This window comes from Schistocerca gregaria, chromosome 2, assembly GCF_023897955.1.
Source record: "Schistocerca gregaria isolate iqSchGreg1 chromosome 2, iqSchGreg1.2, whole genome shotgun sequence".
In the NCBI taxonomy this organism is placed as follows: domain Eukaryota; kingdom Metazoa; phylum Arthropoda; class Insecta; order Orthoptera; family Acrididae; genus Schistocerca; species Schistocerca gregaria.
Window position 1 is genome coordinate 261,105,406 of NC_064921.1, and position 17,966 is coordinate 261,123,371.

Sequence of the window (17,966 nt, forward strand, 5' to 3'; positions counted from 1 at the left end):
CAGGACTACAATGGGTCTGCTCTGTGATGACCTAAGTACCAATAGTCTTCAACTTCGACTGACTCTGCTGTTGGTTTGCTCTGTTGTGGCCCATTACCTGTCTGCATGTCAAGAGTCAGCACTGTCTTTCCGTTGGAAGTACAACACTACTTCTTCAAGACTGCATGGAAATCCACTACTTCCATGTGCATTTTCTTTTACTACTCAGACTTTGAGAAAAACACTGCAATTTTACTTTGATGAATGAACAGGACTGTCTTTATGGACTGTGAGAAAATTTTAGCTTTTGACCAACATTGTATCGATAAGTGTGTGCATTTCATTTCTTTGTTATTGTAATTATGAAAAATTTTTAAAATCTGTATTGGCCACTGCCCAAAACAATTTGTAAATTTTTTTTTCGGGAGCATGGGGGCTATGTAAGTAGGCTGTTTAGGTTTTCTTATTGGTAACGCCACATAGCGCTCTGTATGAAAAATCACTGGCTGTGCTGTGCGCAGTCTGTGGCTAGTTTGCATTGTTGTCTGCCATTGTAGTGTTGGGCAGCGGCAGCTGGATGTTAACAGCGTGTAGCGTTGCGCAGTTGGAGCTGAGCCGCCAGCAGTGGTGGCCGTGGTGAGAGAGATGGCGGAGTTTTGAAATTTGTAAGAATTGGAGTCATGAACTGATATATATACATATATATTATGACTATTAAGGTAAATACATTGTTTGTTCTCTATTAAAATCTTTCATTTGCTAACTATGCCCATCAGTAGTTAGTGCAATCCGTAGTTCGAATCTTTTATTTAGCTGGCAGTAGTGGCTTTCGCTGTATTGCAGTAGCTTGAGTAACGAAGATTTTTGTGAGGTAAGTGATTTGTGAAACGTATAGGTTAATGTTAGTCAGGGCCATTCTTTCGTAGGGATTTTTGGAAGTCAGATTGCGTTGCGCTAAAAAATATTGTGTGTCAGTTTAAGCACAGTCGTGTACAATTGTCCAAAGAGGACGTTTCACACAGACCAATCGTGTATAATTTTTCTAAGGGGACGTTTCAAGCGCACAGAATAAGTTTAAGGGTGTGGATGGGACCGTAAACAGTTAATGTGGGTTGCACAATCAAACACGTAACTTTGTTTTCTAAGATCCACTTATTTACACATTGGCTTAAAAGATCACAATTAAACAATACGGCAGAAGTCCTAGTTAAAGAAAATTGAGTTGCTTTCCAGGCTGAAGGCCCCAAAACCACAGCAAACACAAGAACGGCTGAAGGCCTGGCTTAGAAATCAAAAGCAATTGAAAGTAGAAAGTAAAATAAAAAAAATGCAATGAAAACAATTAGCGGCTGAAGGCCTACACTACACGTATGAAGGACAACTATAATTAAGGCACATTAATAAACAATTTTTCTAACCAAGAAATTTCCTTTTGAACTTGAAATAGAGTGACCAGAGCCGGATTAAGGAAATTAACTTATTGCACGGCTGAAGGCCACAAACAAATTTGAAACAACGGCTGAAGGACTGCACAACAAGTCAGATAAATAAATTTGAATTATTAAAAAAAATATCTTTAAACAATACACAAGGCTGAAGGCCTTATTAAGGGATTCACAAAAATCCTTGGCTGAAGGCCACACATCATACATGGAACAACTAACGTCATAGGGCCTGGATTACAAACAATTTCAGATAGAATAATTTCTAAGAATAATATATATTTTTTAAAAACAATCAATGCTCAAAATTTAAATTTAACATGGCTGAAGGCCTTTATGTAAAATTTAAAAAACTGAATTAATACACGGCCAAAGGTCTTGCACAATACTTCAATTAAAATGAAAATCGCAATTTAAAACAAACAGAGCAAGTGGTGCTCAGAAGTGTTCCATGGGTCGGCCTGGGAAGGTAGCTCAAACGTAAGGTGAGGTGAGATAGGCAGCCAAGAGTTGAAGTTACATAATCGGATGGCAACCCAAACTAGAGATGGCCCAAGGACTGACCAACAGTTCAACCAATTCCCTTCCATCCGACCAATGGCACAATGATGGAGAATATTGGCCGAGGACAAAAATACGAGCAGTACTATGCCTCCAGAAATTGGTGTCTAAAAACAGCCAGAGAAACAATAATCACTCTAAGCAAATAGGAACCAAACAACGTAAAAGGCTGTCGAACGACACGCTGTGCTGAACAACAACAACTCTTTGAGGAAAAGGCACACTGCCTACAAACTAGGCTAATGGCCAGGGCAGGTAACTGGAGCGTTAACGGCCACAGGGCAGAAAATACCGCAGGTGCAATTCACTGATAAGTAACAGTCAATTTAATATTTAATCACAACATAGGAAGACGGCTGCAAGATTTCACATCATGCGATGCTGCTAGCCTGAATGGCCAGTGGGGGAACAACCTGTAAATGAACGAAGAGGTGTCACAATAGTTGAGGTTTCATAACAAGTTAACTGATGACTCAACTTCAGCGTCCAGGTTCAGTGGACAGCGATCTCGTCGCTCTCGCAGCTAGCGCCCCTCGATCTGACAGCGCATGCTTCCCGCCAGCGGGCCCGGCATGGTCTCGCGCTGTGGAGACTTGCCTACTGCTCGGTCCCAACCGACTCACTCGCATCCAACACACAGACAGCGTTACAATAACTGGTCAGTCAAAACCACAAGCTACACACCGGTTTCGTGGAAACACTTCCACAAACAACTCGAACAATACTAAAACCAGTTTCTGGGGAAGAACCAGGACGAATCACAAGTCGACACACACAGAGAACCCAGAAACGATCGGCGATCAAACACACGTCGTCCGACGAGACGACCAACCGAATGACCAGCCAAGGTCGTCCCAGTCAAGTCATGTGTGTCGGTAACGGTCGGGTGAGTCATGGCTGTCCGGACCTCACCGTTGCTTCATCCCGACTCTCTTGACAGTTGGAGTGACCGAGCTGTTCTAGGCGCTACAGTATGGAATCGCGCTACCGCTACAGTCGCAGGTTCGAATCGTGCCTCGGGCATTGATGTATGTGATGTCCTTAGGTTAGTTAGGTTTAAGTAGTTCTAAGTTCTAGGGGACTGATGACCTCAGAAGTTAAGTCCCATAGTGCTCAGAGCCATTTGAACCATTTTGAGCCGACTCCCCTCGGACGCACGCCGACCCAGAGACACTGGCGCGGACCCAGCCATGAAGAGGGAACACTTGGACATTGGCCACCCGACATCTCCGCACAAGCAAGATGACCAACTGAAGGGGACCGGAAATGGTCAGGCGAGTACTAGGTGTCCGGAACTGACTGGTGGTCAATCCCGACGCAGCTCCCGACACACGACGATCCGGGAATACTAGCGGTCGCTCCAAAGATAATACGACAGTGCTCTTATCGACGCTGCTGTTGTCACTCTCGGGCAGGCAACCCAACAACTTAGTGACGCGGCAGTACGGTAAAGACAAGATGACTAGGAATAAACGGCTTGAATACGAGCAGCGCACGGCTCACTTCGTTGTAACGTAGATCACATCATAGTTCTGCCCAGCGACACCGTGGACATGTCACACGATCGGTAGGTCGTCAAAGCCCCTCTTACCCGCATTTCACCCCTTTTTCTGACGTCTCTGCGACAGGGGATAGAACCGCGACTCACAGCGTTGAAATCACTCAGTTTTTTTTTTAATGAGGGAAACGTTCCTGATACACAGCCACCCAGAATCAGCACGGAAAGGCCTCAAAAGCTGGCATAAATGATCTCAACGAAACCACCCCTTTCCCTTTCCCAATCGTTTCTTGATTGACAACGACATTCACAGTAGGATAAGCAACAGGAAGATGTTCTTCACAGCACTGGCACCCTCGGACGTTCAAGCCTCTATTAAAGGTGATCTGACGCCTTTGGAGCAGAGCTCCACCGTTATGTTTGCTCCTGTCTACAGGTGTTTTGTGACCTCCTCTAGTGTGACCACGGTCTTAGCAGGACCCTTTGACGTTTTATTCACTCTTGTGTCCATTTCGCTCTTCCACGCCTCCACCGCTGCCCCACCCCCTCCGCCACTCTCGTGATCAAGCCACAGGAGACTGTAAAGTAGGAGGAATGAAGCAGTATAAGCAGCCTTTGCTGCTTCGGGTGACTTTCAGATTTGGTCGTATGGTACTGAACGGTCCCTAGGGGTTCCAAACTGTACACGAGAGCAAAAACTGTTGCCGCGCTGCGCAGCAAAGGGGTCAGATCACTTTTAACAGGTACACAACCCCACAGTGTCCATAGAGAAGAGCTGAAACGTACAAGGGTATTAGCAGTGTCACAGGTTGTGAAGAAAGTCTCCCAGTTGGTCACCGCACTGCGAACTATCATTCTCGACAGTGATACGTGTGGGAATTAACGACCCAGGGAAACGGTTGGTTTCATTGAGATCCTTTGTCCCACACCTGAGGCCATTTCGTGCCGATTCTGAGTGACAGTGTTTCTGGAATGCTTTCCTCGGCCACTCGTAAGAAAACAGCGTATTTCGGCGTTGGACGTAGTGGTACTGACCTTCATCGCAGAGGCGTCAAAACATGGGGAGAAATGTGGTGTGTGACGACCTTCTACTAACGTAGCATCAATTTTTGTTGTTATTGTTGATGTCTTCAGTCCTGAGACTACTTAGATGCAGCTCTACATGCTACTCTATCCTGTGCAAACTTCTTCATCTCCCAGTACCTACTGCAGCCTACATCCGTCTGAAGCTGCTTTGTGTATTGATCTCTTGGTCTCCCTCTACAATTTTTACCTCCACGCTGTCCTCCAATACTAAATTGGTGATCCCTTGATGCCTCAGAACATGTCCTACCAACCGATCCCTTCTTCTAGTCAAGTTGTGTCACAGACTCCTCTTCTCCCCAATTGTACTCAGTATCTCCTCATTAGTTATGTGATCTACCCATCTAACCTTCAGCATTCTTCTGTAGCACCACATTTCGAAAGCTTCTATTCTCTTCTTGTCCAAACTATTTATCGTCCATGTTTCACTTCCATACATGGCTACACTCCATACAAATGCTTTCAGAAACGACTTCCTGACGCTTAAACCCATACCCGATGTTAACAAGTTTCTCTTCTTCAGAAACGCTTTCCTTGCCATTGCCAAGTCTACATTTTATATCCTCTCTACTTCGACGCCGGCCGCGGTGGTCTCGCGGTTCTAGTCGCGCAGTCCGGAACCGTGCGACTGCTACGGTCGCAGGTTTGAATCCTGCCTCGGGCATGAATGTGTGTGATGTCCTTAGGTTAGTTAGGTTTAAGTAGTTCTACGTTCTACGGGACTGATGACCACAGCTGTTAAGTCCCATAGCGCTCAGAGCCATTTGAACCATTTTGAACCATCTACTTTGACAATCATCAGTTATCTTGCTCCCCAAATAGCAAAACTCCTTTACTACTTTAAGTGTCTCATTTCCTAATCTAATTCTCTCGACATCACCCGAGTTAATTGGACAACATTCCATTATCCTCGTTTTGCTTTTATTTATGTTAATCTTATATCCTCCTTTCAAGACACTGTCCACTCCGTTCAACGGCTCTTCCAAAAACAATGGCTCAATGGCTGTGAGCACTATGGGACTTAACTTCTGAGGTCATCAGTCCCCTAGAAGTTAGAAAAACCTAACTAACCTAAGGACATCACACTGATCCATGCCCGAGTCAGGATTCGAACCTGCGACCGTAGGCTCTTCCAAGTCCTTTGCTGTCTCTGACAGATTTACAATGTCATAGGCGAACCTCAAAGCTTTTATTCCTTCTCCATGGCTTCATTAACCCACCTTATTCGTCACATGAACGTCTGAGCTCAGTCGACTCCTTGCTGTTTGAAGCGTCGCCGAGCACTATTACAGGGTAAGGTCGTACGCATCTCTGAACCAAATTCCGAACTTAATCGTTGCCCTTGGTGGAAAATTACTGGGTTTCGAAAAAGAGATCCTTTAATTGTGTGGCGCAGTGCAGATCTGTTACCCGAGAGCAGGCAGAGGACTCTTACAGCAAGTCACGAAATATCGCAGTGGCAGTGGAAATGGGTTTTAAGCGCTAATTACAGCTGTGCTTCAGATAGCGGAGGAAAATTAATAAAGTCGCGCGTTGCAGACCCTCTGGCCAGGCGTCGAATGACCGCCCAGATTAAAGACACTCTGCGCGGGGGCCGTTTAGGCGAGACGGCGGCCATCCGGCGCGGAATTCCGCCGCGGCTGACGGCCTCTAATTGCGGCCGGCCCCACTGAAACATCTCCAGCAGATATTGCCGGCGCCGCGTGATTAAAAACGAATACAAACTCGCCGACAGTGACGACGTCGAGGACTGTCGATGAGGATAAGCCACGAGCACTCGGACTCCGCGCTAAGACGCCGGCGTGCTGGTGTGACACTACATTATCTTCTAAGCAGGCAAACGTCGTCGCTACGATGGAGGGAATTCGAGAGCCGAGCCTGGCGGCGTAGTAGTCAACTGACTCATTTTGTTCGTGTTGTTAAGATGTCTCATCGAAAGATTTGAGCCTCTCGACCTGGTTCCATGGGATTTGCCGGCCGGTGTCGCCAAGCGGTTAAAGGCGCTTCAGTCAGGAAGAGCGCGGACGCTACGGTCGCAGGTTCGAATCCTGCCTCGGGCATGGATGTGTGTGATGTCCTTAGGTTAGTTAGGTTTAAGTAGTCCTAAGTTCTAGGGGACTGATGACCTCAGGTGTAAAGTCCCATAGTGCTCAGAGCCAATTGAACCATCCACGGGGTTACACCCGCCTAAGAGATCACAAAGGCATCGTGGTAAAGTGATAGCATTTCCATAATATGATCCAATGAAACCAGTTGACCTTACTGCATTTATTGGCTATAAAGCTGTATGACCCACGTGCTGAGAGAAGATGATATACCCGGCTCAAATGTTAGCAAAAAAGAAACTGTGGAAGCTGTGACAAATTTAGAGGCACCACCAGAGATCATAGGTGGTATTGTTGGTTACATTGAAATTCCACATGGTTTAATAGCCCTTCATGTTGAATGCGGCCGGCACTTCTCAGAAGACTGCATGAGCTGTTTCGGCAAGAACTGCTACAAGCCAAAGAAAAAGGCATTTACAAAAACTTCCAAGAAGTGGCAGGACGACCTGGGTCGTAAATAAACTGATCGTGACTTCAAAAAAGTTGAAAGATACTATAAGAGTGTTTGCACACACTCAGATGAAACTTGTAAAGAAAGCTCACGTAATGGATATCGAACTTAATGGTGGTTCCATTGCAGACAAAGTTAAATGGACACGTGAACACCTGGAAAAACTTGTATTTGTTCAGAAATTGCTCCTGGTGAGATGATAAAAGGTGTCACTTCATGTCGGAACACACAGAAACTGCCTCGCTGGACTACCAAGGATTTGCGTAAGTTTGCTTGCCTGGTATCCTAGTGGAGTATCATTCACATTAGATAGAGTTGGTTAAAGGACATAACAGAAATGAAGAAGAAAATATATCGCATTGGTCGGGAAATTCTAGCGAAATATGGAAAGGTGGTGAAAACCATCAGATGCACCGAATACGATTTTACGAAGAAGACCGTTACCCCAATGGGAGGTTTCCCACGTTATGGTGGAGTCAACAATGACTCTGCTATATGTCACCAAAGAAGAGGGCTATAACTCTACGAAAGTCCCTATTTGTGTACACCAAGAGGAAGGCTTTGGAAAAGATCAACTTGGAATTCATTGATACTTCATCCAGTAGATTATGCTTATCCATTACTGATGTTTTAGAATCCGTGACTGTTAATTGGATGTAAATACATAAAACTGCAACCAGTCACATTTTGAATAGTTGTTTATAATTCCATGAACCGGTTTTCGAATCTTTTCAGGTTCATCTTAAGTTTTCTGGAATTTACATCACTATTTCTAGCATAACGCTCTGTGACAAGAAGATGCAAGACGCGTTAATGTATCGCCATAACTATTGTTTATCTTTCGATATAGATGCAAAATTTAGTTTTGTACTTACTGCAACAGTATGGTTGGCTTTTTTCCGTTAGTGTCCATTTGTCTGCTTCCGTTTTGATGGCCAGTTCGTACATCACTTGACACGCTTTTACACAATCTGTACCATTTACACTGTGAAGTGATGTACCAACTGGCTATCAAAATGAAAGCAGACAGATGGACACTAACGGAAAAAAGCCAACCATTCTGTTACAGTAAGTAAAAAACTAAGTTTTGCATCCAAATCGACCGATAAACAATGATCATAATTATATAAATATGGCGGGCAGTGGAACAGCTGAAGGTGTAAAAACAAGTCGGCTGACAGTGGAACAGTTGAAGGTGTTCCTGGCGATTGTTCTGAATCTTTCAGAGGCGTCTATGGTTGTGTGTGTGTGAAAAGGAGGGGGAGAGAGAGAGAGAGAGAGAGAGAGAGAGAGAGAGAGAGAGTGAATGTGACAGTAGGTTTTAGGGTTTATTATTATTATTTTATTTTTATTTTACTTTGTGTGTGTGTGGGTCGGGGGATGGGGTTAGGGGATAGGATGAGATCTTTATAGTTTGGTCTTGTCTAATAATTCTTTGAGGATAAAGAACAGAGTACCATTGCACAGAGCTGTGTATTCATTTATCACTGGTTTGCCTTTCGCTATGGCTTTTTGTATCTGACAATTTTCTTCAATTATTAGTTTTTGTGGGGGGGGGGGGGGGGGGGGAAGACTGTTGCTGCATTTGAGAATTTTCAAATCTGTGTAGATGTTTGTTGGGTTATGTTTCTTGCCCATGTGGCATTCAGCAAATGTGGAATGACAGCTTTTACTTTTTAATGCTCTTCTGTGGTCTGTGTCTCTGATATTAAAGTTTCTGCTTGTCTGCCCTGTATAAACTGCTTTGCAGTCCTGACATGTTAGTTGGTAAATACCAGATGTGTCGTGTTTGTCTGTGCTTGTGGTAGTTGTCCTTAGTTTTCACTGTGTTGAATTGTCCGTCCTGTAGGCAATTTTTACCCCTTGTTTTTTGAGTATTTTGCCTATTCTGTGGGCTACTTTGTTGTTGTAGGTGAGAGTGTACCACCTGTTTTTCATTGTAGTGTTTCTTGTTTGTGTGCGCTCATGTGTGGTTTATGTGTGTTTGTAAGTTGATGAGCAGGCTTTTGTTTTTGTGAGTTGGGTATCCTTTTTAATTTTGTACTAATTTTGTGGTTCAGTTTATCTATAGTGTTTGTGTCATATCATTCTCTACTGCTATTTGTCTGATTGTCTGCAATTCATTCTTGTAGTTGTTGTCAGTGAGTGGGGTTTTGTTTAGTCTTTGTAGCATGTATTGGAAAGCTGTCTAGTTTGTGTGTAATCGGATGATTAGTGTCTTTGTAAATGGCTGTGCTGCTGGTGGTCACTTCCCTGAATATAGAGAAAAGGCGGACCTTATCCAAAAACATACATATTGTTAAAACAAACACGGAAAAAAGACTCTCAACCCCAAGATGAATATCAGATCTGATAACAGAAACATTATCAACACTAGAAGATTATGTAAAGAGGGCGTGCCTCCGAATTTTGTCTGTGAAAACACTAAAACTTTTTGAAACAAAAAAAATGTTATGAGCTATCTATATCTTTATTTTTCATGTCTACATATTTGCTGCCCTCTGCTGTGTCCCCAGTAATAGCGTGTAAGGTGGCGTTGTGTAACGTAACTACACTCCTGGAAATGGAAAAAAGAACACATTGACACCGGTGTGTCAGACCCACCATACTTGCTCCGGACACTGCGAGAGGGCTGTGCAAGCAATGATCACACGCACGACACAGCGGACACACCAGGAACCGCGGTGTTGGCCGTCGAATGGCGCTAGCTGCGCAGCATTTGTGCACCGCCGCCGTCAGTGTCAGCCAGTTTGCCGTGGCATACGGAGATCCATCGCAGTCTTTAACACTGGTAGCATGCCGCGACAGCGTGGACGTGAACCGTATGTGCAGTTGACGGACTTTGAGCGAGGGCGTATAGTGGGCATGCGGGAGGCCGGGTGGACGTACCGCCGAATTGCTCAACACGTGGGGCGTGAGGTCTCCACAGTACATCGATGTTGTCGCCAGTGGTCGGCGGAAGGTGCACGTGCCCGTCAACCTGGGACCGGACCGCAGCGACGCACGGATGCACGCCAAGACCGTAGGATCCTACGCAGTGCCGTAGGGGACCGCACCGCCACTTCCCAACAAATTAGGGACACTGTTGCTCCTGGGGTATCGGCGAGGACCATTCGCAACCGTCTCCATGAAACTGGGCTACGGTCCCGCACACCGTTAGGCCGTCTTCTGCTCACGCCCCAACATCGTGCAGCCCGCCTCCAGTGGTGTCGCGACAGGCGTGAATGGAGGGACGAATGGAGACGTGTCGTCTTCAGCGATGAGAGTCGCTTCTGCCTTGGTGCCAATGATGGTCGTATGCGTGTTTGGCGCCGTGCAGGTGAGCGCCACAATCAGGACTGCATACGACCGAGGCACACAGGGCCAACACCCGGCATCATGGCGTGGGGAGCGATCTCCTACACTCGCCGTACACCTCTGGTGATCGTCGAGGGGCACTGAATAGTGCACGGTACATCCAAACCGTCATCGAACCCATCGTTCTACCATTCCTAGACCGGCAAGGGAACTTGCTGTTCCAACAGGACAATGCACGTCCGCATGTATCCCTTTCCACCCAACGTGCTCTAGAAGGTGTAAGTCAACTACCCTGGCCAGCAAGATCTCCAGATCTGTCCCCCATTGAGCATGTTTGGGACTGGATGAAGCGTCGTCTCACGCGATCTGCACGTCCAGCACGAACGCTGGTCCAACTGAGGCGCCAGGTGGAAATGGCATGGCAAGCCGTTCCACAGGACTACATCCAGCAATCTCTACGATCGTCTCCATGGGAAAATAGCAGCCTGCATTGCTGCAAAAGGTGGATATACACTGTACTAGTGCCGACATTGTGCATGCTCTGTTGCCTGTGTCTATGTGCCTGTGGTTCTGTCAGTGTGATCATGTGATGTATCTGACCCCAGGAATGTGTCAATAAAGTTTCCCCTTCCTGGGACAATGAATTCACGGTGTTCTTATTTCAATTTCCAGGAGTGTATATCCAAACAAAACAGCAACTACTATTTCTCTTATGGTGACTTTATTTTTGCTCGTCCACTTCTGCTTGAAAAAGCATAGTAATTTCTTATATCCTAAAACGTGGCATACTAACGACGATTGTAGATAGCTCGCTAGGTAGCTGAATGCTACGGTCGTCGGTTTCTTCACGGAAGGCAGTACCTGTAACGCGAAGGATGACGAGCTAAAATCGAAAATGACCCAAGAACTGCAGCGCTGAGCGCCATTCAGTGGCCGGCGGCGGCGGCGGCGGCGACGACAGAAAAAGCCGCCTGCGGAGATGTCGCACTGAATGTTTCAAAGTTTTTTCGCCTCCGAGGGGCCGGATTTTCCTGTCATTTATCTTAGTCAGCGGGCGGGCGCGAGAGCGGGCTGCGCCGAAAGAGGCTGTCTGTCAGATCGACCCGTGTAGCCTTATTATCGGCAAACACTGTTGTGCCCCGGGCCGGCGCCAGCCAGTGGTGTGGGGAGGGTGGGGGGCGGCCGTCGGACAGGACAGCGTGTGACGCTTCGACGCCGGCCGGGGGCGGGAGGTTAGCGCCGACGCCCTGCCAGCGGCGGAGGCCTCGTCCACTTCACTCCACGCTGGCAATTTCGAGGGAGACAGCTAGCTTCCCTGCTAGGACGCATAACGTAAATGGACTGCAGGTTTTCTTCTAACAACTCTAAACTTCGATGTAATGGTTGGTGTGGTCTTCACTCTGAAGCCTGATTGGCACAGTTCTTCTGCATCTACATCTACATCTACGTCTACGTGATTACTCTGCTATTCACAATAAAGTGCCTGGCAGAGGGTTTAATGAACCACCTTCATGCTGTCTCTCTACCGTTCCACTCCCGAACGGCACGCGGGAAAAACGAGTACTTAAATTTTTCTGTGAGAGCCCTGATTTCTCTTATTTTATGGTAATGATCATTTATCCCTACGTAAGTAGGTGCCCACAGAATTTTTTCGCAATCAAAGGAGAAAACTAGTGATTGAAATTTCATGAGAAGATCCCGTCGCAACGAAAAACGCCTTTGTTTTAATGATTGCCACTACAATTCAGGTATCATGTCTGTGACACTATCTCCCCTATTTAGCGATAATACAAAACGCGCTGCCCTTCTTTGTACTTTTTTGATGTCATCCGTCAGTCCAACCTGATGCGGATCCCACACCTCACAGCAGTACTCCAGAATAGGGCGGACAAGCGTAGTGTAAGCGGTCTCTTTGGTAGACCTGTTGCACCTTATAAGTCTTCTGCCAATGAATCGCAGTCTTTGGTTTACTCTACCCACAATATTATCCATGTGATCGTTCCAATGTAGGTTATTTGTAATTGTAAGCCCTAAGTATTTAATTGAATTAACAGCCCTCAAATTTGTCTGACTTATGGCGTAATCTAAATTTAGCTGATTTCTTTTAGTACTCATGTGAATAACTTCGCACTTTTCTGTATTCAGGGTCAATTGCCACTTTTCGCACCATACAGATATCTTATCTAAATCATTTTGCAAGTCGCTTTTATCATGTGATGACTTTGCAAGACGATAAATGACAGCATCATCTGCAAACAATCTAAGACGGCTACTCAGATTGTCTCCTATGTCGTTAATATAGATCAGGAACAATAGAGAGCCTATATCACTTCCTTGGGGAACGCCGGATATTACTTCTGTTTTACTTGATGACTTTCCGTCTATTACTGCGAACTGTGACCTTTCTGACAGGAAATCACGAATCCAGTCGCACAACTGAGGCGATACTCCGTAGGCACCCGGTTTGATTAGAACACGCTTGTGAGGAACGGTGTCGAAAGTCTTCTCGAAAACTAAAAATATGGAATCAGTTTGACATCCCCTGTCGATAGCACTTATTACTTCATGAATATAAAGAGCTAGTTGTGTTTCACAAGAACGATATTTTCTGAATCCGTGTTCACTATAAGTCAATAAATCGTTTTCTTAGAAGTAATTCATAATGTTCGAATACAGTATATGTTGTAAAACCTTACTGCAAATCGACGTTAGTGCTATCGGCCTGTAATTCAGAGGATTACTCCTACTTCCCTTTTTGGGTATTGGTGTGATTTGAGCAATTTTCCAGTCTTTAGGTACGGATCTGTCGGTGAGCGAGTGGTTGTATATAATTGCTAAATATGGAGCTATTTTATCGGCATATTCTGAGAGGAACTTGACTGGTATACAACCTGGGCCGGAGGCCTTGCCTTTATTAAGTGATTTAAGCTGCTTTGTTACACCGAGGATATCTACTTCTATGTTTCTCATCTTGGCAGTTGTTCTTGATTGGAATTCAGGAATATTTACGGCAGTATGTGATGTGCAGTCCATTTCATCTCTGCATAAACGCTGAAACCCACATACATTTTCTCTCTCTACAATTTTTACATTCTGCATTTATCTCCAGTTCAAATTGACGATTTCTTGATTCTAAATTTAGTCGGATCCGACCATATATTTCTTTTTTCTATTCTTTTCAGTGACAGTTCTATAGCTATTCGATCTACCCATCGAGTCTTCAACATTCTTCTGTAGCAACACAGAAAAACATTTTCTATTCTTTCCTTGTCTGAACTGCTGTCATCTGAAAGCGCTCAATGATATTTTTAATTTCTTTCTTAGACTCCATAACATAGTTTAGAAAAATAGTGATGTTTTATTGAGTGGGAATAATACTGTTATCACGAGAAAAGAAATCGCTTACTATTTGGACTTGAACCGTAATAACGCTGATTTAAGTCTTACGTCTTTGAGTAAGAAAGAAGAATATTTGTCACTTTTGTGTGAGTTCTTGTTTACTTTTCTCTTGTAATTGTTCTTTTGCTTTCCTTCTTGGGTGTATCTGTGCGGACACATGGTCCATGAATGTCTATTAATCGAATAAAAGTAAAGTGAGATGGAGTGTATTGTATTGTAGTCTTTCATTTTAACCATCTACATCTACATCTACATGACTACTCTGCAATTCACATTTAAGTGCTTGGCAGAGGGTTCATCGAACCACAATCATACTATCTCTCTACTATTCTACTCCCTAACAGCGCGCGGGAAAAACGAACACCTAAACCTTTCTGTTCGAGCTCTGATTTCTCTTATTTTATTTTTATGATCATTCCTACCTATGTAGGTTGGGCTCAACAAAATATTTTCGCTTTCGGAAAAGAAAGTTGGTGACTGAAATTTCGTAAAAATATCTCGCCGCGACGAAAAACGTCTTTGCTGTAATGACTTCCATCCCAATTCGCTTATCATATCTGTCACACTCTCTCCCCTATTACGTGATAATACAAAACGAGCTGCCCTTTTTTGCACCCTTTCGATGTCCTCCGTCAATCCCACCTGGGAAGGATCCCACAGCGCGGAGCAATATTCTCACAGAGGACGAACGAGTGTAGTGTAAGCTGTCTCTTTAGTGGACTTGTTGCATCTTCTAAGTGTCCTGCCAATGAAACGCAACCTTTGGCTCGCCCCCCCCCCCCCACAATATTGTCTATGTGGTCTTTCCAACTGAAGTTTTTCGTAATGTTAACACCCATGTACTTAGTTGAATTGACACCTTTGAGAATTGTACTATTTATCGAGTAATCGAGTTCCAACGGATTTCTTTTGGAACTCATGTGGATCACCTCACACTTTTCGTTATTTAGCGTCAACTGCCACCTGCCACACCATACAGAAATCTTTTCTAAATCGCTTTGCAACTGATAGTGGTCTTCGGATGACCTTACTAGAGGGTAAATTACAGCATCACCTGCGAACAACCAAAGAGAACTGCTCAGATTGTCACCCAGGTCATTTATATAGATCAGGAACAGTAGAGGTCCCAAGACGCTTCCCTGGGGAACACCTGATATCACGTCAGTTTTACTCCATGATTTGCCGTTTATTACTACGAACTGCGACCTTCCTGACAGGAAATCACGAATCCAGTCGCACAGCTGAGACGATACCCCATAGGCCCGCAGCTTGTTTATTACATTTTCACAGCTCATATCGTGAAAGAATGTGCGAGTTTTTGTATTAATCAAACCTAGCTGGCTTGGCTGCGATTTGGTCAGCCGGCATCGTGGCCATCTCACTGAGATAATTATTACCTACATGCATTACATACAACCTGCGTGTTTTTTTTTTGTTTGATGAAATCCGATTCAATAATGCGAACAAAAATTGGCGCAAATATAATTTTCAATTTCATAGGGAAATGATTCATGTTCAAGTTATGTTATGTTATGTTAACTGGGGTCCTCAGTGGTCCGCAACCCCACGACGACTACCGCAGTCCACTTCACCCCTCTGCCGCCCCACACCGAACCCAAGGTTATTGTGTGATTCGGCCCCCGGTGGACCCTCTCTCCCCGAGGGAACGTCTCACACCAGACGAGTGTAACGCCTATGTTTGCGTGGTAGAGTAATGGTGGTGTACGTGTACGTGGAGAACTTGTCTGCGCAGCAATCACCGACATAATGTAGCTGAGGCGAAATAAGGGGAACGCGCCAGCATTTGCCAAGGCAGATGGAAAACCGTCTAAAAACCATCCACAGACTGGCCGGCTCATCGGTCCTCGACACAAATCCGCCGGGCGGATTCGTGCCGGGGACCGACGCTCCTTCCCGCACATAAAGGCGTGCGTTAGACCGCACGGCCAACCGCGCGGGCTTCGTGTTCAAGTTACTGACAGGGCAAGAGAAATGTGTTTTAGTCGTAATGAACAATTTCAACGTAGTCTTCTCTCTCACCGATTTGAAACACATTTTATGTGGCGTAGAGCCCTGTCAGGCTCTTGACTACACAGGCGTTTCTCACAGTGAGGTGTGGATATGGCTGTGCGTGGGATTGGACTCGCTGCTCCCTGGCAGGAATCGGATGGCACCTGGTGCTGAGGCACTACGTCTTACTACTGCCGGCGACAGCAGCGCGACCGCTACGGTCGCAGGTTCGAATCCTGTCTCGAGCATGGATGTTTGTGATGTCAGGTTAGTTAGGTTTAAGTAGTTCTAATTCTAGTGGACTGATGACCTCAGATGTTAAGTCCCATAGTGCTGAGAGACATTTGACCAGCAGGTTGGCGTTGCTGTGTCACCAAGTCCTGTGAGGAACTTAGCGCTGGTGGCGGAAGGCACAGTCCGGTCTTGAACCCATAGCTGCAGCTGGCGGTGCCCGGTCTCCTAGCTGCCCTTTGTTGCCCTTGGCTTCGTGGTGGTGCTGCTCGACTACGGCGACGAGAGAATGCATCTGCCTCAAAATCTAGAGATTTATATCGCTTCGAGGGGCATTTGTTTCGCTAAAACTGGGCCCCTAGTCACGTTCTCCATAAAACTGAGACTTGCCCTCGTTTAGTGATATCATCTAGTCTGCTATATGTATTACCACTGTGTGGAATACTTTTCCTCTGAGTGTGGATAGGCTCGTCTCGCAACGCCCTTATGGGTATGTCATTCCGGTAGTCCTGTGGCTATCAGCCTGCAGGTGTTAATGCTGTGATTCATGGGGGCTTTCTCACTACTGCTCAGTATTTTGGCTAAATCTTGGTAGCTGCCACGCCCGGATCTAGGTGGTGGTGGGGGGGGGGGAGGGACAAAGCGGGTATCTGCCCAAGGCGGCAATTCTTTTATTCCACAAAGCTCCTAGCATCCAGCGCACTTCGGTCCATTGATTATTCATATGATTTTTAATCGCATCCCAGTTTGTTTTTGAGCATTTTTGAACACATTCTAAGTTGATTTCTGAACGAAATCGTAAGTTGATTTTTGAATGCGTGCATAGGGCGTGTGATGTCTTCCAGTGAAATGCCCGCCGCATCAAGAAATAAAAAACTTTACCACAGACGGTTCTATACCAGCTGAGCCGAATAAACCCGAACGGGTGAATGCCAATCGGTGTTTCTTGGTGTGGTTGATTGAGTGTGCGAATGATCAGCGTTGTTATAATTATTAGCGAAGATTCGGACTAAAAGAATGGAAATAAACGACTAACACCAATAACAGGTGAGAAAGATTACATATAATCTTCTTGATATATCCAAGAAAATAAAATTGTGACAGATAATTTTTTGCAAATCGTTACACTACTAAGGGCTAGCTGTACAGTCCTCAGTTAGCAGCCGCTTAAGTTATATTCTCGGAATAGCGCGGAAAACGCGTTGTACGAGCACATAATAACGCCTAGCCGGAGAAGAAACGCGGGACGAGTGAACCAATGATTCTGGCAGGATTAGCGAAGTTAATCGGAGAATACGTTTCGACACGGGCAGCAATTACAGAATTAGTGATGACAATATTGTTTGATAGAACGATGAAGGAAGAGGAACGGAGACACCACTCAAATCATGTAGAAGAATATGACAATTCCAAATTCATATAAAAATTTCGTACTACTACTACTGCTACTTCTCCACCTCGTGCTTGAGGAGCTGAAGCATATGAACGAAACGTGAAAATATTTCCTAATATAAAACTTGTTGCTTTTAGTACGTGTAATAGGCATTTGATACTGGTAATTCGTCAATTATATTCTGTTTTGTTATTTATGTAAATGTGGTAGATAAAAATGACCATTTGTGCCAAAAAAGTCTCACTTATTTGGCATATGTTCCAACTGCTGCAGTATTAGAAAGGCCTATTTCGTTTTACGTAGCATACAGTGACAAAACAGACACAATCAAATAGAAACCACACCATTTTTGGGTACTATACTTATAAACATCTTTTTCAGTATCAGAAACGATATTTTGATTTTTCATGTAGCAAAGCGTTTGACGAATTTTGATGAGGTAGTAGAATTTTTGCGCGGAAAAGAAAGCATGAGGGTGTATAGCTGCAACAAGATTAAGGAGAAAAAAATGTTGGGA

At 45.0% G+C, this 17,966-nt stretch overlaps 1 pseudogene; it reads left to right on the top strand.

The window, feature by feature from the left end:
• Nucleotides 1-6,487: 6,487 nt before the first annotated feature.
• The window catches only part of LOC126335736 (60S ribosomal protein L3-like), a 102,361-nt pseudogene continuing 90,882 nt past the window's right edge, over nucleotides 6,488-17,966 (top strand).